Source organism: Panulirus ornatus, chromosome 45 (assembly GCF_036320965.1).
Source record: "Panulirus ornatus isolate Po-2019 chromosome 45, ASM3632096v1, whole genome shotgun sequence".
Classification (NCBI taxonomy): Eukaryota; Metazoa; Arthropoda; class Malacostraca; order Decapoda; family Palinuridae; genus Panulirus; species Panulirus ornatus.
The window spans coordinates 913,967-939,045 of NC_092268.1; the positions used below are offsets into that span (position 1 = coordinate 913,967).

General features: G+C 40.4%; 1 protein-coding gene and 1 long non-coding RNA gene across 8 annotated transcripts in view; one reads left to right on the top strand and one right to left on the bottom strand.

Moving 5' to 3' along the window:
• The window catches only part of LOC139762968 (negative elongation factor D-like), a 395,386-nt gene that overhangs the window by 260,108 nt on the left and 110,199 nt on the right, over positions 1-25,079 (bottom strand). The gene's annotated exons all lie outside the window — the stretch shown is intronic.
• Positions 589-24,969, top strand: LOC139762822 (uncharacterized). 2 transcript variants are annotated; one of them, XR_011715845.1, is made up of 5 exons: positions 589-708; positions 2,910-2,975; positions 15,584-15,860; positions 17,023-17,078; positions 24,647-24,969. It is a non-coding gene; the product is annotated as an uncharacterized lncRNA (long non-coding RNA). The 2 variants fall into 2 exon arrangements; XR_011715846.1 differs by lacking the exon at positions 24,647-24,969 and adding an exon at positions 17,723-19,357.

Here is a 25,079-nt window from a genome sequence, read left to right on the forward strand (position 1 = left end):
TAAGCTTTAAAAATCCCTGCTTTGTTCATCAGCCTAGGTCATCTTATATACATTTGCTCATGATTATCACCTTCATTGGATATAGTTGCAATAAATAAGTCGTGTTCTCCTTTGTCCTGTATAAAAAAAAAGCTCCCAATTGGCCAAAAGAAAAATGGAGTTAGCCAATCAGCATTGCAAGCCATGCCATCACGGTCGATTTAATTTCTATCAGAAGATTAATCTTTTATAGAACCCTTTCGAAACCAGAATGAATATATCTAGTTTTGATGAAAAAGCCTAAATATGTCTAGGTAATTACAATTGAATTAGTGACAGGGGCCATGTTACCAGCCCGAAGGATAAATCAGATTTCTAAATTTTGATATGATTTATCAGAGAGCGTCCTGAGAGGTGGTGTTTATATACAGCTTACGTAGAACATTTTTAGGACAATTTATATAATGAATTATGCAAACAAGGTTTAGTATATGCTATCTAATAGAATATGTTTCCTTTAATAAATTATATACCAGCATTTATGAAATTGTTTTGAAATGAATACTGAAAATAGATACAAAATCCATGAGATAAAATATAACGCAACCTGTAATTAAAAGTTCGTCGAGTCTCGTAATGTTTTGTTGTGATGGAGGAACACGTTTCTTGTATATTTCATCCATAATAACGAAGTGATAATAGATTATCTACTGTATGCAGCGACCATAAGTGAGTAATGTAACCTTCGTACCATTTAAAAAGTAGATACGTTTTTATCCAGTAAGGTAGTTATGAAACACTCCAACAAGGGTGTCGCATCGTTCGTAAACTTTAGAAAATAAACTTAACTCGTTGAATTTGTACAATATTTGGGTTAATATAATGTTTTGGTGATTTGAAACTCATTTTTATCTGATATTTGTCAGTATTTATAATATAAAGTGTAGTTGTTTATAATTGTGCCCTGCTATCGTACGTCAGTTATGTACCATAAGCATTTTCTATTGTCTCTTCAACTTGGCATCATTATTATCTATGTACACAGTCTAGTGTTGAGATAAAACATTACACTGTTGTAGATAACAAGAAAAATGTGGAGGCAGTTCATCAGTTTATGGAAACACGTATTACAGTGGATGAATTTTGACGACAATGGTACTAATGTGTTCCTTAAACTATAGACCTCATATAGAGTGGTGTCCCCACAATGTGATTAGGTCCATGAAGTTGAGGAAAGATGGGCAGAATTACTCTATATCAACAATATGGATTTTCAAAAATCCATTGGTACCACTTTCATCAAAATCTGTCTTGAATTTTATACAGGTCTTGCTGGCGGGTGACACCATTTATCCACACAATGCTTTGTTTAAATTCTAGAGAGCTGTATTTGGTGTGTAAATCAAGTTTTAAACAATAAAGCTTTATATCATTTCATGAAAGTGCCACATAGATGTGTTATTCTCCGAACCTTCAGCTACACGTGATTTGCTCGGGTTTGCGCAGAAGCATAATGCTAGGCTGTCAGGCTTGGTTTTGGGAATGCTGAACAAACATGTTTTTTTCTTAATTATTCTGATAGAGGGCTTCAACAGTGTGCAAGAAGTTGAGGAATTACTATACTCGGTCACATAAATTTTTCTTGAATGATAGTACCCGCAGATGCATACAAAATTAAAACAGCTATCGTGTATGTACGTATTGTAACCCACATATTCTAAGTTTATTATGTCAAAATCTTATTTACCCATGGATGCAAATTTCTCTTTAGTTTATTATAACAAAATCTTATTTACTCATAGATGCAATTTTCTCGCAATTAAGGTGCTTTTATGGTGGCTGATTCATGTGAGAAACTGCAGAAGCTGGTGACGGAGTTTGGTAAAGTGTGTGGAAGAAGAAAGTTAAGAGTAAATGTGAATAAGAGCAAGGTTATTAGGTACAGTAGGGTTGAGGGTCAAGTCAATTGGGAGGTGAGTTTGAATGGTGAAAAACTGGAGGAAGTGAAGTGTTTTAGATATCTGGGAGTGGATCTGTCAGCGGATGGAACCATGGAAGCGGAAGTGGATCATAGGGTGGGGGAGGGGGTGAAAATTTTGGGAGCCTTGAAAAATGTGTGGAAGTCGAGAACATTATCCCGGAAAGCAAAAATGGGTATGTTTGAAGGAATAGTAGTTCCAACAATGTTGTATGGTTGCGAGGCGTGGGCTATGGATAGAGTTGTGCGCAGGAGGATGGATGTGCTGGAAATGAGTTGTTTGAGGACAATGTGTGGTGTGAGGTGGTTTGATCGAGTAAGTAACGTAAGGGTAAGAGAGATGTGTGGAAATAAAAAGAGCGTGGTTGAGAGAGCAGAAGAGGGTGTTTTGAAATGGTTTGGGCACATGGAGAGAATGAGTGAGGAAAGATTGACCAAGAGGATATATGTGTCGGAGGTGGAGGGAACGAGGAGAAGAGGGAGACCAAATTGGAGGTGGAAAGATGGAGTGAAAAGGATTTTGTGTGATCGGGGCCTGAACATGCAGGAGGGTGTAAGGAGGGCAAGGAATAGAGTGAAGTGGAGCGATGTGGTATACAGGGATTGACGTGCTGTCAGTGGATTGAATCAAGGCATGTGAAGCGTCCGGGGTAAACCATGGAAAGCTGTGTAGGTATGTATATTTGCGTGTGTGGACATGTGTATGTGCATGTGTATGGGGGGGGTTGGGCCATTTCTTTCGTCTGTTTCCTTGCGCTACCTCGCAAACGCGGGAGACAGCAACAAAGTATAAAAAAAAAAAAAAAAAAACATAGATTTTTGTTTTGGTAAAAGTGATCAGCACTTTTCATCATTTGGTGATAATTTGGACTTTATGCAGCAGCCAACACAGGCTCTATTTTCATGTTGTGGAAAGTGTAATTTCATGAGTTTTTTTTTTTCTTCTTTTTAGATTCAAACAATGGAGGAAGAATTTGAAACCCGTGCCTGGGATGAGGCTCCTGATGCAGAACCTCTGGTAAGATGTAACAGCATTTGATATCATGATGATCTTGTACAGTTTTTTACTGTGTTACTGTAGTGATATGTAATCAGAGTACCTGGCACGTTGTTGATATGGAAACATAGAACATGTTTCACAGTGTTCAGAGTAATAATGCATTAGCTATTACTTTTAAGGCATAACCACACAGTGGGCATATTGCAGTATAACTGTGTGCAAGTCGATGTCATGGTAAAATATAACCTTGTCCTGACCACGGTAGAATGTGGCTGTGTATACCAGGTATTTCCATAGAAAGAATTTGCCACATATACGACTTAGTATTGTAGTAATTTATACCTGTGTATAGGGTAGAACTGTTGTAGAGTTATACCATCTAGGTGTTATGAAGGTGAGATGTAACCAAATACTGGGCATGTCCATGCTGTGTATTGTACTGAATACTTGCTAAGCTGTAACCATCACTTATTATTATTATTATTATTTTGCTTTGTCGCTGTCCCCTGCGTTTGCGAGGTAGCGCAAGGAAACAGACGAAAGAAATGGCACAACCCACCCCCATACACAATGTACACACACACACACACGCTCACACACACAAATATACATACCTATACATCTCAATGTACACATATATATACACACACAGACACATACATATATACCCATGCACACAATTCACACTGTCTGCCCCTATTCATTCCCATCGCCACCTCGCCACACATGGAATACCATCTCCCTCCCCGCTCATGTGTGCGAGGTAGCACTAGGAAAAGACAACAAAGACCCCATTCGTTCACACTCAGTCACCAGCTGTCACGCAATAATGCCTGAAACCACAGCCCCTTTTCCACATCCAGGCCCCACACAACTTTCCATGGTTTACCCCAGACACTTCACATGCCCTGATTCAATCCACTGACAGCATGTCAACCCCGGTATACCAAATCGATCCAATTCACTCTATTCCTTGCACGCCTTTCTCCCTCCTGCATGTTCAGGCCCCGATCACTCAAAATCTTTTTCACTCCATCTTTCCACCTCCAATTTGGTCTCCCACTTCTCCTCATTCCCTCCACCTCCGACACATATATCCTCTTGGTCAATCTTTCCTCACTCATTCTCTCCATGTGCCCAAACCATTTCAAAACACCCTCTTCTGCTCTCTCAACCATGCTCTTTTTATTCCCACACATCTCTCTTACCCTTACATTACTTACTCGATCAAACCACCTCACACCACACATTGTCCTCAAACAACTCATTTCCAGCACATCCACCCTCCTGCGCACAACTCTATCCATAGCGCACGCCTCGCAACCATACAACATTGTTGGAACCACTATTTCTTCAAACATACCCATTTTTGCTTTCCGAGATAATGTTCTCGACTTCCACACATTCTTCAAGGCTCCCAGGATTTTCGCCCCCTCCCCCACCCTATGATTCACTTCCGCTTCCATGGTTCCATCCGCTGCCAGATCCACTCCCAGATATCTAAAACACTTTACTTCCTCCAGTTTTTCTCCATGCAAACTTACCTCCCAAATGACTTGACCCTCAACCCTACTGTACCTAATAACCTTGCTCTTATTCACATTTACTCTTAACTTTCTTCTTTCACACACTTTACCAAACTCAGTCACCAGCTTCTGCAGTTTCTTACATGAATCAGCCACCAGCGCTGTATCATCAGCGAACAACACCTGACTCACTTCCCAAGCTCTCTCATCCACAACAGACTGCATACTTGCCCCTCTTTCCAAAACTCTTGCATTCACCTGCCTAACAACCCCATCCATAAACAAATTAAACAACCATGGAGACATCACACACCCTTGCCGCAAACCTACATTCACTGAGAACCAATCACTTTCCTCTCTTCCTACACGTACACATGCCTTACATCCTCGATAAAAACTTTTCACTGCTTCTAACAACTTGCCTCCCACACCATATATTCTTAAAACCTTCCACAGAGCATCTCTATCAACTCTATCATATGCCTTCTCCAGATCCATAAATGCTACATACAAATCCATTTGTTTTTCTAAGTATTTCTCACATACATTCTTCAAAGCAAACACCTGATGCACACATCCTCTACCACTTCTGAAACCACACTGCTCTTCCCCAATCTTATGCTCTGTACACGCCTTCACCCTCTCAATCAATACCCTCCCATATAATTTACCAGGAATACTCAACAAACTTATACGTCTGTAATTTGAGCACTCACTCTTATCCCCTTTGCCTTTGTACAATGGCACTATGGAAGCATTCATGCTTCAGGCACCTCACCATGAATCATACATACATTAAATAACCTTACCAACCAGTCAAGAATACCGTCACCCCCTTTTTTAATAAATTCCACTGCAATACCATCCAAACCTGCTGCTTTGCCGGCTTTCATCTTCCGTAAAGCTTTTACTACCTCTTCTCTATTTACCAAATAATTTTCCCTAACCCTCTCACTTTGCACACCACCTCGACCAAAACACCCTATATCTGCCACTCTATCATCAAACACATTCAACAAACCTTCAAAATACTCACTCCATCTCCTTCTCACATCACCACTACTTGTTATCACCTCCCCATTAGCCCCCTTCACTGAAGTTCCCATTTGCTCCCTTGTCTTATGCACTTTATTTACCTCCTTCCAAAACATCTTTTTATTCTCCCTGAAATTTAATGATACTCTCACCCCAACTCTCATTTTTCCTTATTTTCACCTCTTGCACCTTTCTCTTGACCTCCTGCCTCTTTCTTTTATACCTCTCCTGCTAATTTGCATTTTTTCCCTGCAAAAATCGTTCAAATGCCTCTCTCTTCTCTTTCACTAATAATCTTACTTCTTCATCCCACCACTCACTACCCTTTCTAATCAACCCACCTCCCACGCTTCTCATGCCACAAGCATCTTTTGCACAATCCATCACTGATTCCCTAAATACATCCCATTCCTTCCCCCACTCCCCTTACTTCCATTGGTCTCACCTTTTTCCATTCTGTACTCAGTTTCTCCTGGTACTTCCTCACACAAGTCTCCTTCCCAAGCTCACTTACTCTCACCACCCTCTTCACCCCAACATTCACTCTTCTTTTCTGAAAACCCATACAAATCTTCACCTTAGCCTCCACAAGATAATGATCAGACATCCCTCCAGTTGCACCTCTCAGCAAATTAACATTAATATTAAGTAGAAGTAGTAGATAGAATTAGGTGGGAGCTTTACATAGAAGTAGTAGGCTGGAAGATCAGGCAGAGATGTTAGGTAATAGTAGTTGGTAGGAATATTAGGGTGGTCTATTAGGGTGAGGAGAGTTATGCTATGGCCATCCCCTTGAGGGAGTTTCCAAAAGAAAAGGTCATCAGAGATATACACGTAGATAGATAGATATGACTGTTGTACTTAATTTGTTGCTTTTCCATGTCCTTTTTTATGTACCTCTTTCAGTGCACTAGGTGATAATTTCTGGTCTTGGATTGCTATGTTTGACATGGCTGTTTGTTAGTTTCTCCAAGTTCATTTATTTTAGGCTTTGATATTTTATTTTTTGATTTTCTAGCTCTTTTTAGTCTGTGTTAATTATTAATATTTATGTATGTTTATTTGTTATATTTAATTGCTGTTTCCCACTGATGCTGGAAACAGACAAATAATGGCCCATCCACTCATATACACATATATACATAGACACCCATACATGCACATGTACATACACACTTATACATATATATACACAGTTACATATTAATACTTGCTTGCTTTCTTCAATTACCCGTGCCACCCCACAGGAAACAGCATCACCACCCCCCTGCGTCAGCGAGGTAGCACCAGTTAAGCAGACCAAAAAAGGCCACATTCATGTGCGAAGTGAGATGGTTAGGGAGAATGATTTGGTAAACAGAGAAGAGGGAGTGGAAGCTTTGCGGAAGATGAAAGCCGGCAAGACAGTGGTTTTGGATGGTATTGCAGTGGAATTTATTAAAAAAGGGGGTGACTGTGTTGCTGACTGGTTGGTATGTATCGTTAATGTATGTATGACTCATGGTGAGGTGCCTAAGGATTGGTGGAATGCTTGCATAGTGCCATTGTACAAAGGCAAAGGGGATAAAGGTGAGTGCTCAAATTACAGAGGTATAAATTTGTTGAGTATTCCTGGGAAATTGTATTTTATTTATTTATTTTGCTTTGTCACTGTCTCCCACATTTGCGAGGTAGCACAAGGAAACAGACGAAAGAAATGGCCCAACCCACCCCCATACACATATATATACATACACGTCCACACACGCAAATATACATGCCCATACATCTCACAGTACACATATATATACACACACAGACACATACATATATACACATGCACACAATTCACACTGCCTTTATTCATTCATATCGCCACCTCACTACACATGGAATAACACCCCCCCTCCCCCCCTCATGTGTGCGAGGTAGCGCTAGGAAAAGACAACAAAAGCCCCATTCGTTCACACTCAGTCTCTAGCTGTCATGTAATAATGCCCGAAACCACAGCTCCCTTTCCACATCCAGGCCCCACACAACTTTCCATGGTTTACCCCAGACGCTTCACATGCCCTGATTCAGTCCATTAACAGCAAGTCTACCCCGGTATACCACATCGATCCAATTCACTCTATTCCTTGCCCGCCTTTCACCCTCCTGCATGCTCAGGCCCCGATCACACAAAATCTTTTTCACTCCACCTTTCCACCTCCAATTTGGTCTCCCACTTCTCCTCGTTCCCTCCACCTCCGACACATATATCCTCTTGGTCAATCTTTCCTCACTCATTCTCTCCATGTGCCCAAACCATTTCAAAAACACCCTCTTCTGCTCTCTCAACCATGCTCTTTTTATTTCCACACATCTCTCTTACCCTTACGTTACTTACTCGATCAAACCACCTCACACCACACATTGTCCTCAAACATCTCATTTCCAGCACATCCATCCTCCTGCGCACAACTCTATCCATAGCTCACGCCTCGCAACCGTACAACATTGTTGGAACCACTATTCCTTCAAACATACCCATTTTTGCTTTCCGAGATAATGTTCTCGACTTCCACACATTCTTCAAGGCTCCCAGGATTTTCGCCCCCTCCCCCACCCTATGATCCACTTCCGCTTCCATGGTTCCATCCGCTGCCAGATCCACTCCCAGATATCTAAAACACTTTACTTCCTCCAGTTTTTCTCCACTCAAACTTACCTCCCAATTGACTTGACCCTCAACCCTACTGTACCTAATAACCTTGCTCTTATTCACATTTACTCTTAACTTTCTTCTTTCACACACTTTACCAAACTCAGTCACCAGCTTCTGCACTTTCTCACATGAATCAGCCAGTAGCGCTGTATCATCAGCGAACAACAACTGACTCACTTCCCAAGCTCTCTCATCCACAACAGACTTCGTACTTGCCCCTCTTTCCAAAACTCTTGCATTCACCTCCCTAACAACCCCATCCATAAACAAATTAAACAAATTAAACCATGGAGACATCACACACCCCTGCCGCAAACCTACATTCACTGAGAACCAATCACTTTCCTCTCTTCCTACACATACACATGCCTTACATCCTCGATAAAAACTTTTCACTGCTTCTAACAACTTGCCTCCCACACCATATATTCTTAATACCTTGCACAGAGCATCTCTATCAACTCTATCATATGCTTTCTCCAGATCCATAAATGCTACATACAAATCCATTTGCTTTTCTAAGTATTTCTCACGTACATTCTTCAAAGCAAACACCTGATCCACACATCCTCTACCACTTCTGAAACCACACTGCTCTTCCCCAATCTGATGCTCTGTACATGCCTTCACCTTCTCAATCAATACCCTCCCATATAATTTACCAGGAATACTCAACAAACTTATACCTCTGTAATTTGAGCACTCACTCTTATCCCCTTTGCCTTTGTACAATGGCACTATGCAAGCATTCCGCCACTCCTCAGGCACCTCACCATGAATCATACATACATTAAATAACCTTACCAACCATTCAACAATACAGTCACCCCCTTTTTTAATAAATTCCACTGCAATACCATTCAAACCTGCTGCCTTGCCGGCTTTCATCTTCCACAAAGCTTTTACTACCTCTTCTCTGTTTACCAAATCATTTTCCCTAACCCTCTCACTTTGCACGGCACCTAGACCAAAACACCCTATATCTGTCACTCTATCATCAAACACATTCAACAAACCTTCAAAATACTCACTCCATCTCCTTCTCACGTCACCACTACTTGTTTTCACCTCCCCATTAGCGCCCTTCACTGAAGTTCCCATTTGCTCCTTTGTCTTACGCACTTTATTTACCTCCTTCCAGAACATCTTTTTATTCTCCCTAAAATGTAATGATATTCTCTCACCCCAACTCTCATTTGCCCTCTTTTTCACCTCTTGCACCTTTCTCTTGACCTCCTGTCTCTTTCTTTTATACATCTCCCACTCAATTGCATTTTATCCCTGCAAAAATCGTCCAAATGCCTCTCTCTTCTCTTTCACTAATAATCTTACTTCTTCATCCCACCACTCACTACCCTTTCTAATCAACCCACCTCCCACGCTTCTCATGCCACAAGCATCTTTTGCACAATCCATCACTGATTCCCTAAATACATCCCATTCCTCCCCCACTCCCCTTACTTCCATTGTTCTCACCTTTTTCCATTCTGTACTCAGTCTCTCCTGGTACTTCCTCACACGTCTCCTTCCCAAGCTCACTTACTCTCACCACCCTCTTCACCCCAACATTCACTCTTCTTTTCTGAAAACCCATACAAATCTTCACCTTAGCCTCCACAAGATAATGATCAGACATCCCTCCAGTTGCACCTCTCAGCAAATTAACGTTAATATTAAGTAGAAGTAGTAGATAGAATTAGGTGGGAGCTTTACATAGAAGTAGTAGGCTGGAAGATCAGGCAGAGATGTTAGGTAGTTGTAGTTGGTAGGAATATTAGGGTGGTCTATTAGGGTGAGGAGAGTTATGCTATGGCCATCCCCTTGAGGGAGTTTCCAAAAGGAAAGGTCATCAGAGATATACACGTAGATAGATAGATATGACTGTTGTACTTAATTTGTTGCTTTTTCATGTCCTTTTTTATGTACCTCTTTCAGTGCGCTGGGTGATAATTTCTGGTCTTGGATTGCTATGTTTGACATGGCTGTTTGTTAGTTTCTCCAAGTTCATTTATTTTAGGCTTTGATATTTTATTTTTTGATTTTCTAGCTCTTTTTAGTCTGTGTTAATTATTAATATTTATATATGTTTATTTGTTATATTTAATTGCTGTTTCCCACTAATGCGGAAACAGACAAATAATGGCCCATCCACTCATATACACATATATACATAGACACCCATACATGCACATGTACATACACACTTATACATATATATACACAGTTACATATTAATACTTGCTTGCTTTCTTCAATTACCTGTGCCACCTTACAGGAAACAGCATCACCACCCCCCTGCGTCAGCGAGGTAGCACCAGTTAAGCAGACCAAAAAAGGCCACATTCATGTGCGAAGTGAGAGGGTTAGGGAGAATGATTTGGTAAACAGAGAAGAGGGAGTGGAAGCTTTGTGGAAGATGAAAGCTGGCAAGACAGTGGTTTTGGATGGTATTGCAGTGGAATTTATTGAAAGAGGGGGTGACTGTGTTGCTGACTGGTTGGTATGTATAGTTGATGTATGTATGACTCATGGTGAGGTGCCTGAGGATTGGTGGAATGCTTGCATAGTGCCATTGTACATAGGCAAAGGGGATAAAGGTGAGTGCTCAAATTACAGAGGTATAAATTTGTTGAGTATTCCTGGGAAATTGTATTTTATTTATTTATTTTGCTTTGTCACTGTCTCCCACATTTGCGAGGTAGCACAAGGAAACAGACGAAAGAAATGGCCCAACCCACCCCCATACACATGTATATACATACACGTCCACACACGCAAATATACATACCCATACATCTCACAGTACACATATATATACACACAGACACATACATATATACACATGCACACAATTCACACTGCCTTTATTCATTCATATTGCCACCTCACCACACATGGAATAACATCCACCTCCCCCCCTCATGTGTGCGAGGTAGCGCTAGGAAAAGACAACAAAGGCCCCATTCGTTCACACTCAGTCTCTAGCTGTCATGTAATAATGCCCGAAACCACAGCTCCCTTTCCACATCCAGGCCCCACACAACTTTCCATGGTTTACCCCAGACGCTTCACATGCCCTGATTCAATCCATTAACAGCATGTCTACCCCGGTATACCACATCGATCCAATTCACTCTATTCCTTGCCCACCTTTCACCCTCCTGCATGTTCAGGTCCCGGTCACTCAAAATCATTTTCACTCCATCTTTCCACCTCCAATTTGGTCTCCCACTTCTCCTCGTTCCCTCCACCTCCGACACATATATCCTCTTGGTCAATCTTTCCTCACTCATTCTCTCCATGTGCCCAAACCATTTCAAAACACCCTCTTCTGCTCTCTCAACCACACTCTTTTTATTTCCACACATCTCTCTTACCCTTACATTACTTACTCGATCAAACCACCTCACACCACACATTGTCCTCAAACATCTCATTTCCAGCACATCCACCCTCCTGCGCAAAACTCTATCCATAGCCCACGCCTCGCAACTATACAACATTGTTGGAACCACTATTCCTTCAAACAGACCCATTTTTGCTTTCTGAGATAATGTTCTTGACTTCCACACATTCTTCAAGGCTCCCAGAATTTTCGCCCCCTCCCCCACCCTATGATTCACTTCCGCTTGCATGGTTCCATCTGCTGTCAGATCCACTCCCACATATCTAAAACACTTTACTTCCTCCAGTTTTTCTCCATTCAAACTTACCTCCCAATTGACTTGACCCTCAACCGTACTGTACCTAATAACCTTACTCTTATTCACATTTACTCTTAACTTTCTTCTTTCACACACTTTACCAAACTCAGTCACCAGCTTCTGCAGTTTCTCACATGAATCAGCCACCGGCGCTGTATCATCAGCGAACAACAACTGACTCACTTCCCAAGCTCTCTCATCCCTAACAGACTTCATATTTGCCCCTCTTTCCAAAACTCTTGCATTCACCTCCCTAACAACCCCATCCATAAACAAATTAAACAACCATGGAGACACCACACACCCCTGCCGCAAACCTACATTCACTGAGAACCAGTCACTTTCCTCTCTTCCTACACGTACACATGCCTTACATCCTCGATAAAAACTTTTCACTGCTTCTAACAACTTGCCTCCCACACAAATATATTCTTAGTACCTTCCACAGAGCATCTCTATCAACTCTATCATATACCTTCTCCAGATCCATTAATGCTACATACAAATCCATTTGCTTTTCTAAGTATTTCTCACATACAGTCTTCAAAGCAAACACCTGATCCACACATCCTCTACCACTTCTGAAACCACACTGCTCTTCCCCAGTCTGATGCTCTGTACATGCCTTCACTCTCTCAATCAATACCCTCCCATATAATTTACCAGGAATACTCAACAAACTTATACCTCTGTAATTTGAGCACTCACTCTTATCCCCTATGCCTTTGTACAATGGCACTATGCATGCATTCCGTCAATCCTCAGGCACCTCACCATGAATCATACATACATTAAATAACCTTACCAACCAGTCAACAATACAGTCACCCCCTTTTTTAATAAATTTCACTGCAATACCATTCAAATCTGCTGCCTTGCCGGCTTTCATCTTCCGCAAATCTTTTGCTACCTCTTCTCTGTTTACCAAATCATTTTCCCTAACCCTCTCACTTTGCACACCACCTCGACCAAAACATCCTATATCTGCCACTCTATCATCAAACACATTCAACAAACCATCAAAATACTCACTCCATCTCCTTCTCGCATCACCACTACTTGTTATCACCTCCCCATTAGCCCCCTTCACTGAAGTTCCTATTTGCTCCCTTGTCTTATGCACTTTATTTACCTCCTTCCAAAACATCTTTTTATTCTCCCTGAAATTTAATGATACTCTCTCACCCCAACTCTCATATGCCCTCTTTTTCACCTCTTGCACATTTCTCTTGACCTCCTGCCTCTTTCTTTTATACCTCTCCCACTCATTTGCATTTTTTCCCTGCAAAAATCGTCCAAATGCCTCTCTCTTCTCTTTCACTAATAATCTTACTTCTTCATCCCACCACTCACTACCTTTTCTAATCAACCCACCTCCCACGCTTCTCATGCCACAAGCATCTTTTGCGCAAGCCATCACTGCTTCTCTAAGTACATCTCATTCCTCCCCCACTCACCTTTTTCCATTCTGTACTCAGTCTCTCGTGGTACTTCCTCACACAAGTCTCCTTCTCAAGCTCACTTACTCTCACCACTCTCTTCACCCCAACATTCTCTTTTCTTTTCTGAAAACCCCCACAAATCTTCACCTTTGCCTCCACAAGATAATGATCAGACATCCCTCCAGTTGCACCTCTCAGCACATTAACATCCAAAAGTCTCTCTTTCGTGCGTCTATCAATTAACACGTAATCCAATAACGCTCTCTGGCCATCTCTCCTACTTACATACGTATACTTATGTATATCTCGCTTTTTAAACCAGGTATTCCCAATCACCAGTCCTTTTTCAGCACATAAATCTACAAGCAATTGTGGGAAATTGATGTTCAAAACCATTTGAATTTTTGTGATTCAGAAACTTTTAGAATCTACACGTTGTTTTATGAGAAATAGTAGGCAAGACTAAGAAGGAGAGTTACTGGAAAGTTACTGGTTGAGAAAACAACAAGAATCTTTAGGTGAGGGTATATTTAGAGAGAAATCAGTTAGGTAAAGAAGTGGGTGATTTTATAGAAGGGGACCAGTTGAAGTACAGAAGGTAGGGATGAGTCGAATGAAAGATACTACTCGATTTATTTGCTGTGAGGAGTTCAGAGGAGAATGTCATTTAGGATGTTTCTAAAAACATGGAAGTCATTATAAGAATTCCTTTTTGATGTGATTTATTTTCCCCATTTTTAGGAACCTGTGATTTGGAAGAAGGAGAGAGGCTAGTCACAACATTTGACCCCCAGAAAGCTTACTCCAAAGTCAAACTGGCATGGCATGTTCCATAAGTGAGGACTGACATATCTTCGAGTCATCTTAAACAACAAAATATGAAAAATGTTTTCATCTCATTTTCACCAGCCTACACCTTTATTTTATTAGACATCTGATGTTATCACTCTTGACATCTTCTGAAGTTAGATCACTTATCTTCCTGTGTTCATCATGAGTGCCATTTCCCCATTCCTTACCTGATAGATTAATAAAGGGTAAAATATCTTTTTTTTGTTAAAGGCACCAGTCATGGACAAAAGTCCCCATCAAGGCTGGGCCTTAATTGAGATATATAGAGAATTGTGAAATGGAAAAAGAAAAGACAAGGAAAAGTATTTATGAATTTTGGAGGACATGAAAGACTTGTCTTGTGAAATATGCCAGGCCATAGTTATTGGGAAAGACATGAGAAGGTAGAGTTCCAAAGCTTTGACATGTAGGGAAAGAAACAGGTATCAAAACTGCCCGCTGTTTAGTTACCAATGGCCACGCAGTAATCATGTGACACAACAGCTTGCCTAGTATTGGGAGGTCTCACTGGTGTTGGGGGCATACAAGCAGCCAGCTCTTAGGAGCAAAAACTTAAGTAATACCTGTAGAAGAGGGAGAGTGAACTAACATTGCAGCATAGGGCAGGGGGTTTGGAAGTTAGCCTAAGACAGTTATAAGCTAGACCACTTTCGACAAGTCTGTCAAGTAAGGATCCAGAGCTAGAACCATTCCAAATGTGAGAGCAGTACTCCATACAAAGATGAGTCAATCCCTTTTAAAGATGGAGCAACTGTTCAGTAGAAAAGAAGTTTCGACATTAAAACAGGACACCCAGTTTCTTAGAGGCAGACTTAGCTATTCCTGTAATGTGGGGTTTCTAAGAGAGAGTTGATGTTACAGTAATACCAGGTACAGATGTCCCCTGACTTACAACTTTTCAACTTTATGATGATGCGATAGCAATACACATTCAGCATCAACTTTACTTTGAATTTTGATCTTTTCCCAGTCCAGTGATATGAGATGTGTTACTTTCATGGTGCTGTTCAGCAGTAGTGAGCCACAGCTTTATTTCTGTGAATTTTTGTTTACATAGTGTAGACAGTCTCACATTCATAGCAGAATGGCCTATGCTGAATATTTCCCAGGCATGTATTCCCAGGATATATCCATGTTTTATTACCACAACAGAGAACAGCGTCATATAAGAATATGTATGCAGGTCTGTAATCTTCTAGACATTTGACTCATACTTGAACTTTTCATCTCTTGTCACACCTCATTCATCCATACCTTTCAGCATTTCATTTTTGAGCATTACCATATTTTTTGATGTCTGTCATCCTGTATTTATGATTGATAATTAGTCTATTATGCTGGTATTTATTTGTTGACTTTTAGACAATGTTATTCTTTTCAGAAAAGTGATAGAACCCTGTCTGTCCGCAAGTACATCGAGTTCTGTGAATGACAAACCACCGGAATCTTCCTCTGACAAAGAAAAGGTGACACCACCAAGTGCAAGTAGTGACAGCCAGACTAGTGGTGCAAATGACCCAGGTGTAGGTTCAAATGAGAAAAAGGACGCAGAACCCAAAACCAAAGACAGTGTTCCTAAAGAAGAGGTTGAAGAAAAATGGTCTTAAGAGAGAATGATGAATCTATCAAGAAAATTTAATCTGGATCTTGCTCCTAAGGTATGTAGGAGAAAGTAGGTGACTGTGCTGCTTTAGTATTAAACTGAAGATAAGCACACACTGTCATGAGCACCTTAATGGCAATGTTGAACAAAAGTTTTTCACTGTGAAATTAGAATTGACTGGGAGTGTAAGGCCAGCCATATAGTACTTTCTCAGTTTCATGCAGAGTAGAAATATTTTTTTTTATACATAGAATTTAGCTCTCCATTGATAATATTTCTAAAATCTTTAATCACTCCACGTTCTCACTCTTTGATATATAATTCACACTTACCCACATTCACCTAAAGGCTTTAGTTATTCCCAATTTGGAAGAGTGAGGAGTGACCTGATTACAGCCTTTAATTTTTTTGAGTGGATCAAAGACATGGACAGTGAACAGTTCGAGAGATATAGGGGTAGAGTAACCAGAAGACAGTTTGAAAATTAAGCTAAAAACTTGTTAAAAGAGTAGATAGCTCTCCCAGATAACGATCTCTCTTTCCTCACATTCTCTAGTGCTCCCAGATCCTTTATCCCCTTACCCACCAAGTGACTCTCTTCCACTTCTATGGACCCATTTGCTGCCATGTACACTCCCAACTATCTAAAACATTTCACTTTTTCTAAATTTTCTCTGATCAAACACACCACAGCTAACCTGTCCCTCGTCTCTGCTGAACCAAATAAGCTTGCTTATATACACATATACTCTCAACTTCCTCTCACCCATCCTTCCTAACTCAGTCATTAACTTTTGCAGTTTCATACTTGAATCTGCCACCATTGTTGTATCATTAGCAAACAGCAATTAACTCACTTTCCAAGCCCTCCCATTCCCTAGACTGCATCCTCACCCCTCTAAGACTTTCACATTTGCCTCCCTCACAACACCATCCATAAATCAATAACCATGGTGACATTACACACCCCTTCTGCAGACCAACCTTCACTTGGAACAATTCACTCTCCTCTCATCCTACTTGTACTCATGCATTACACACAAACATTTATTTATATTAACCATTCTGTATGTGCAGTTTGATGTGAAAATAATGGTCAAGACTGAAGTTGCTTACAGTTCAAATAGAAAAGTATCTAAACCCATTACTTACTTTTTTCATGTGTCGTTCACAATAATTTAAAAGAGGAGTAATTCTCATATCATCTTCCCTTACAGTTGCTGTTCTCCCGAGGCCCTCTACTTGAGCTTCTCATCTCCTCAAATGTTGCCAGGTAGGTATCCCCATTACTCATGTTCTTATGATGCCAAGAAACAGACGAAGAATGGCCCATCCACCCACATACACATGTATATACATGAATGCCCATACATGGACATATACATATATACACATGTATATATACATATGTGCTTGCCTTCATCCTTGCCCATCACTATCCTGGGTAGTGCCAGGAAAACACCAAATCATAGCTCCCTTTCCACCTCCAGGCCCCACAAAACTTTCCATGGTTTACCCCAGATGCTTCAGATGCCCTGGTTCAATCCATTGACAGCACTTCGACCCCGGTTTACCAATTTGTTTCAATTCACTCTATTCTTTGCATGCTTTTCACCCTCGTGCATGTTCAGGCCCCGATCGCTCAAAATCTTTTTCATTCTATCCTTCCACCTCCAGTTTGGTCTCCCACTTCGACTTGTTCCCTCCACCTCTGATACATATGTTCCTCACTCATTCTCTCCATGTGGCCAAACCGTTTCAAAACACCCTCTTCGGCTCTCACAACCACACTCTTTTTATTGTGGAGACAAATTCTTTCATTGTAGATAAGTAAACTTTAAGTACTACCTGTCACCATGAGCACCTTAGTAAGATGGGAGATGCACAACTGATACTGCATTTCATTTTTGTGTGCAGCATCCTGGAAGTAGAAGACCCAGTCTTAGGAATAGCAATCATACAGTGCAATACCCTGGAAGTAGAAGACCCAGTCTTTGTAAAAATGATCTCACTACCATAGTCAGGAGGTGGAAGAAACACTCTCGGGAACAGTTATCATACAATGCTTGATATGCCATTGCCAGGAAGTGGAAGAAATACTTAGGAATAGTGATCATACAGTGCTTGATATTGAATATGTGGTAGGGGAAGAAATAATAGGAAAATATCAAACCCCTGAATGAGAGAGAAACATAGTTGTTATACAGAAGTGCATAAAATTTGTAGACATGAAAATGAAGTGCTTTCATCGGTATGGAACAGTGTTGCAAAGGGTTTTGTGTAATCCACAATGATGGAGTCAGGTTCTTTAATCGGTATGGAACAGTGTTTCAAAGGGTTTTGTGTAATCCACAATGATGGAGTCAGTGAATGAGTACAATAAAACCTTTACAAGGTTGTCACCATCCACACATTCTGAGTTATCATTTCACTCCGGAGAGCTGAATAGAATTTCAGCTGAAAATTACAATTTTATCTTTCATTTGGGATTGTTTATTTGTTACCAGTTTGTTTGCACCAAATAATTTCACCATTACTAAGTTCTCTCATGAGGAAAATAACCTTATCAGCATTCATATGATTATCCTTCGTTTCAAAATTTCATGTGTCGGCATGTGTTGGTTGGATAACCCAGTAGTTTCCATTCCAATACAGTTATTTTGCTCTTAAAACCACGAAAATACCCTGTAGATGTGCTTCAATGGCCAGCACTGAATGTGAGCATTACGCATGTCTGTTTGATTGTTTCTTTTATGTGGTAATGTTTATTGTACACATTATCTCATCTCTTATGGGCTATAAAGAGTTCAGGGGTTTGTGACAACTTGTCTCACCTCTATAGATGTTACAAAATAGCAAGAGATGCTTGGATTTTTAGAATGATCCTACCATGGTGGCTTCATTCAGACCAGAATTGACCATGCAAACAAGTAAGTTTCTTCAAGAAGACCAAAGAGGAGAAGCCATAAAACTTGCATAAATTGTGCATATAAGCACGTTGAAAAAAATTACCAATATTGGGAGAAGAAAGATCATGAGAGGCAAGTGTTTTGGGAGCAGCTGAATGAGTGTGTTAGTGGTTTTGATGCACAAGACCGGGTTATAGTGATGGGTGATTTGAATGCAAATGTGAGTAATGTGGCAGTTGAGGGAATAATTGGTATACATGGAGTGTTCAGTGTTGTAAATGGAAATGGTGAAGAGCTTGTAGATTTATGTGCTGAAAAAGGACTGGTGATTGGGAATACCTGGTTTAAAAAGCGAGATATACATAAGTATACGTATGTAAGTAGGAGAGATGGCCAGAGAGCGTTATTGGATTATGTGTTAATTGATAGACGCACGAGAGAGACTTTTGGATGTTAATGTGCTGAGAGGTGCAACTGGAGGGATGTCTGATCATTATCTTGTGGAGACGAAGGTGAAGATTTGTGGGGGTTTTCAGAAAAGAAGAGAGAATGTTGGGGTGAAGAGGGTGGTGAGAGTAAGTGAGCTTGGGAAGGAGACTTGTGTGAGGAAGTACCAGGAGAGACTGAGTACAGAATGGAAAAAGGTGAGAACAAAGGAGGTAAGGGAAGTGGGGGAGGAATGGGATGTATTTAGGGAAGCAGTGATGGCTTGCACAAAAGATGCTTGTGGCATGAGAAGCGTGGGAGGTGGGTTGATTAGAAAGGGTAGTGAGTGGTGGGATGAAGTAAGATTATTAGTGAAAGAGAAGAGAGAGGCATTTGAACGATTTTTGCAGGGAAAAAATGCAAATGAGTGGGAGAGGTATAAAAGAAAGAGGCAGGAGGTCAAGAGAAATGTGCAAGAGGTGAAAAAGAGGGCAAATGAGAGTTGGGGTGAGAGAGTATCATTAAATTTCAGGGAGAATAAAAAGATGTTTTGGAAGGAGGTAAATAAAGTGTGTAAGACAAGGGAGCAAATGGGAACTTCAGTGAAGGGGGCTAATGGGGAGGTGATAACAGGTAGTGGTGATGTGAGAAGGAGATGGAGTGAGTATTTTGAAGGTTTGTTGAATGTGTTTGATGATAGAGTGGCAGATATAGGGTGTTTTGGTCGAGGTGGTGTGCAAAGTGAGAGGGTTAGGGAAAATGATTTGGTAAATAGAGAAGAGGTAGTAAAAGCTTTACGGAAGATGAAAGCCAGCAAAGCAGCAGGTTTGGATGGTATTGCAGTGGAGTTTATTAAAAAAGGGGGTGACTGTATTGTTGACTGGTTGGTAAGCTTATTTAATGTATGTATGATTCATGGTGAGGTGCCCGAGGATTGGCAGAATGCTTGCATAGTGCCATTGTACAAAGGCAAAGGGGATAAGAGTGAGTGCTCAAATTACAGAGGTATAAGTTTGTTGAGTATTCCTGGTAAATTATATGGGAGGGTATTGATTGAGAGGGTGAAGGCGTGTACAGAGCATCAGATTGGAGAAGAGCAGTGTGGTTTCAGAAGTGGTAGAGGATGTGTGGATCAGGTGTTTGCTTTGAAGACTGTATGTGAGAAATACTTAGAAAAACAAATGGATTTGTATGTAGCATTTATGGATCTGGAGAAGGCATATGATAGAGTTGATAGAGATGCTCTGTGGAAGGTTTTAAGAATATATGGTGTGGGAGGCAAGTTGTTAGAAGCAGTGAAAAGTTCTTGTCGAGGATGTAAGTCATGTGTATGTGTAGGAAGAGAGGAAAGTGATTGGTTCTCAGTGAATATAGGTTTGCGGCAGGGGTGTGTGATGTCTCCATGGTTGTTTAATTTGTTTATGGATGGGGTTGTTAGGGAGGTGAATGCAAGAGTTTTGGAAAGAGGGGCAAGTATGCAGTCCGTTGTGGATGAGAGAGCTTGGGAAGTGAGTCAGTTGTTGTTCGCTGATGATACAGCGCTGGTGGCTGATTCATGTAAGAAACTGCAGAAGCTTGTGCCTGAGTTTGGTAAAGTGTGTGAAAGAAGAAAGTTAAGAGTAAATGTGAACAAGAGCAAGGTTATTATGTACAGTAGGGTTGAGGGTCAAGTCAATTGGGAGGTAAGTTTGAATGGAGAAAAACTGGAGGAAGTAAAGTGTTTTAGATATCTGGGAGTGGATTTGGCAGCGGATGGAACCATGGAAGCGGAAGTGAATCATAGGGTGGGGGAGGGGGCAAAAATTCTGGGAGCCTTGAAGAATGTTTGGAAGTCAAGAACATTATCTCGGAAAGCAAAAATGGGTATGTTTGAAGGAATAGTGGTTCCAACAATGTTGTATGGTTGCGAGGCGTGGGCTATGGATAAGAGTTGTGCGCAGGAGGGTGGATGTGCTGGAAATGAGATGTTTGAGGACAATATGTGGTGTGAGGTGGTTTGATCGAGTAAGTAATGTAAGAGTAAGAGAGATGTGTGGAAATAAAAAGAGTGTGGTTGAGAGAGCAGAAGAGGGTGTTTTGAAATGGTTTGGTCACATGGAGAGAATGAGTGAGGAAAGATTGACCAAGAGGATATATGTGTCAGAGGTGGAGGGAACGAGGAGAAGTGGGAGACCAAATTGGAGGTGGAAAGATGGAGTGAAAAAGATTTTGAGTGATCGGGGCTTGAACATGCAGGAAGGTGAAAGGCGTGCAAGGAATAGAGTGAATTGGAACGATGTGGTATACCGGGGTTGACATGCTGTCACTGGATTGAATCAGGGCATGTGAAGCGTCTGGGGTAAACCATGGAAAGTTGTGTGGGGCCTAGATGTGGAAAGGGAGATGTGGTTTTGATGCATTATTACATGACAGCTAGAGACTGAGTGTGAACAGATGTGGCCTTCGTTGTCTTTTCCTAGGACTACCTTGCGCGCACGCAGGGGAAAGGGGAGGTGTCATTTCATGTGTGGCGGGGTGGGGAGGGAAATGGATGAAGACCGCAAGTATGAATATGTACGTGTATATATGTAGATAATGAAATGTATAGGTATGCATATGTGCGTGTGTGGGGGTTTATGTATATACACGTGTAAGTGGGTGGGTTGGGCCATTCTTTCATCTGTTTCCTTGCGCTACCTTGCTAACGCAGGAGACAGCGACTAAGTGTAATGATGATATGATAAAATTCCTTAAAATACAATAAATTCATTTTGATGCCAAGGTTGATACGTAGATTAGGTGTTCCCAAATTAGTGCATATATCAGACCCAAGTGTCATTCTGAATTACTTTGGTTTAATCTGCATTCATATTTCACAGTTGAACAGCAGTTGTATTTCAGAGTTTTTGAATTATAGATACATTACTGATCTTTCAGATATGGTTTTCCAGCTTTTGAATGTTATATTTATGTAAACTATGTAAATGATTACTTAACATTTGAAAATTATTTATAGTAATTACCCAAAATTCTTTCTTGTCCATGCTTGTGACAGGTGTAATGTAGACTAGGGAACAGAGTGGTCTTTACATAAGATGAAATGCTGGGATTGGATACCATTACGAAGCAAATACCACAGAAAAGCAGAAATAACTGTGATTCATTACTGCCTTCAAATCTTAAATAGAGCACAGGAAAATAAATGATAGCATTTACAGGCCACACATGTTGAACCCACATAGGTTTGAATCCAGTGTGTGATAGTCAGTTTACAGTCAACACAAGCTGTTCAACATAGGTTTGAATCCAGTGTGTGGTAGTCAGTTTACAGTCCACACAAGCTTTTCATCTTCCATTGTGGGTTGGTCAGTAAAATGGGACTAGGCTTAGGCTAGGGTACATGTACATATAGTGTAACCAAGGTGGCTCTGATTAGGGCTCTCACTTGCCCGTGCTGTCTCGATTGAAAAAAGCTAAAGAGATCATCGGGAAAAGTTTAAACGAATGGTACTCAGATTGGATCTGGAGAATTATATCATGATTATTTATATCAGGAAAGGTTAGTGACAGCTGTGTAGTGAGCCAGGACTTCAGGGGTTGTCAGGTTGCACTCTTCTGACCCAGTTAGCTGCCTTTTCTTTCTGACTCACCCACACATGGACAATTGGCACTCAGTCCACAAACACACAATCTCTCCATGTCATACATAACTCTTGACAAAACTTAATTCACACAGCTCATTCTTTGTAACTCATAGATTTTTCCACAATGAGCTCTTATGTGCTATCCCTGGAGATTGGCAAAAGGGGAGGAGCAGTAAATAGAAGTAGTTGATAGGAACATTTAAGCTGAAGCTTTAGGTAGGTGGAGTCAATAGGAATATTAGTTAGGAGCCTCTCCAAACTCTGTGCAAACACTCTCCAAACACTCTCCAAACTGTGCTAGAGTTGCCCTCTGCCAGTTGCATGTTAAGAGTGGGGCACTAAAGGCTAAGAAGTAACGCTGGAGTTCACTAGTTCTGGAGACTTGCCATGGCCAAACACTTCCTTGAGGGAGTTCCAGTTGGAACAGGTGTCAGAGATGTAGATAGACAGATACATTAGATATGTCAGCATTGGTCAACCAGGCATGGAAAAAGAAACGTAACTAAGTTAATGATTGAGGAAAAAGTTACTAGGTAGGATGGAACCATCACCACAACAGTAGTTTTTTTTAGTATTAGGAATATTGTTAATCATAACAGTATGTTTTATGGTATGAGTAATATTGCAGATTCCATGTGCTTGACCTTCAAACATACTAGGTTTTATTAGACATATATAATCCAGATTGGCATGTTATTTCTTGCATCATCAAGATTTTTCCTGATGATTAAGTCATTATAAGCTAGTGAGTACCTAATAGTTTACGTAATCAGAATTGGATTGCAACACATTGGACTTAAAGAACCAGTTTGCACTCATATGAAACTGACAGTTGTATGTGACAAATTTATGAGAATTGATTTTGCCTTTTAGTGACTGATTTATTACATTTTTAGACATTTAGTCCATAAGAAATACAAGGAATTTTGTTTTATTGACTCTGGTACACATTTGATTTAAGCAATACATGCAGATAGATAAAAGGAGAGGCAGAGTGAGAAAGAGACATAAATGTTATATTGTATATAGATAGAATTAGTTTGTTTTTGATACAGAAAAGACAGAACAGTAGCATTTTGTTCAGATGAACACCAATAACTGCAGGAGAAATAACGAGAAAGGAAAAATATGAGACCAATCAGAGGGAAATTGAATGAAAATGTTTACTTTGTGAGATATCTTTTCTTCTCTGATATTAGAATACCGATAACTTATGTGTCCATTGAATACACATGGAAGCCGATTTGAACGTATCTTAAAGCAGATAGGAGATAATAAGCGAGGAATTAATATGGAGCACATCTCCGTTAGTATAATTTGTTACTGTAGTTCGCTCACATGGCTTCATAAGCAACGTAACTCTATATCTTAGATGACATCAAGGTGACCTAAACCTAACATGGCTTCCCCAACGAGAATGTTCATGAACTCGCAAATGTCTCTAGATGAAAGGAATGTCGCGCCTGTTACTTTAGACTGGACAATGTCATATTCTAGTTGTTGAAGTGGCTGTTTAATTTTCAATTAACGTTAAGATTGCGTTATAATATGTTTATTCGGGTAAAATGACTGCTTTTGTATGTAAAAGTAAGTAAAAAATTGTAGCTTCACGGTTGTCCAAACCAAAATTTGAGTATGTTAAAGATGAAACAACCGAACCGCTCATTACGACCTATGAAAACGACTCGGATTGCTTCACCCCGCTCAACTCGGCTTTGAACCGTGAATGAACTCCAGAAATATCTCGGGTTTATCATTATCTGATGGATCAGCTTGTTACATTTTATATATATATTCTCTGTCTTAATATTCGAGGAGATTTTATTGAGTTTGTTCTGGAAATAACGAGAAAGACTTGGTAAAAACTCAATATTCGTTTGAAGGTTTGTGTTCGAAGCCGCTTCGAATCCACACCATACCGAGGTTTCGAGAACGAGTCCTTACCATTTGCAACCTCTTTGACCATCGGCTCCGTGAGGGTAAGTTGTCCAGTTCTCTTGGGTTTCATGATATGCATTATTTCCCTACGTAATATAGGGAGGAATTGAAATTTGACGCCATTAATCGACGGTTTCATGTATATATTAAACTATGGCAGATTTGAAAACCTATTAATAATGTCCTTAATGGCGAATTGTGACGTTATTTCGTCTTGGTACATAGTGGCGCATTGGAAGTTGGTCTGAGGTCTTTAACATTATTTTGAGTTAAATGTGTAGGTTAGCTTTGACCAACAGCTTGAATGTTTCATTTATTCCATAATTGTGTAGTTTTTACAGAATTACTTGCTGCAAGTTATGATTTGTAGAATGTTTT